Below are 589 nucleotides of genomic sequence, written 5' to 3'. Positions count from 1 at the left end.
CACAGTGTATCATTTCCATATTCTAGAAAAGATTAATTCCATTATTTTGTGTCGCCAAATTTGAAAACAACGTCAAGAATGTTTTTAGAAATGCCTGATAAATACGAAACAATAACAACTAAACAATTTTAATCAAAGTGTATGGCAAGACGGGGTTTGATTTGGAAAATTACCGAGCACAATAATATTTAAACTTTTATATTTGAAACTGAATTTTGTTTATTTTGTCGGTGTTATGTGATTTATGTAACAATTACTAAAATACCATTTGGGTCTTATTTGCCTGGGTATGTTCTTTTTAATGAATATACATTTTTGGGATTTTAGTAAACTAGGACTGAGTATTCCATGTTAAAGTAAAACCATGTTAACTTAAAATTATTTTTAGCAATTTATTTATTTCATTAGACCCGCAAACTCGTTATCCGCCACTATTCGATAAAGTTTGTATCTCAGTTTATTTGCCACTCCTCTTAGACTTTAAACAACATAATTTTAGCTGCAGGAAAGTGCAGGTTTTGATGAAATTTTCTTTTTTCTGGCCTACTGGGAATTTCATTTTCTTCGAGTAATTCATTTGCATTTTATC

At 29.5% G+C, this 589-nt stretch overlaps 1 protein-coding gene across 1 annotated transcript in view; it reads right to left on the bottom strand.

Annotated features, from left to right (window-relative positions):
- Positions 1 to 589, bottom strand: part of bur (GMP synthase burgundy) — a 411,333-nt gene that overhangs the window by 25,957 nt on the left and 384,787 nt on the right. The gene's annotated exons all lie outside the window — the stretch shown is intronic.

This window comes from Rhagoletis zephyria, unplaced genomic scaffold, assembly GCF_001687245.7.
Source record: "Rhagoletis zephyria isolate East Lansing unplaced genomic scaffold, Rhagoletis_zephyria_1.1 Rzeph_scaffold_00165, whole genome shotgun sequence".
Classification (NCBI taxonomy): Eukaryota; Metazoa; Arthropoda; class Insecta; order Diptera; family Tephritidae; genus Rhagoletis; species Rhagoletis zephyria.
Note: the sequence above shows the minus strand (reverse complement) of the source record. Positions and strands in the feature narration are given on the sequence as shown.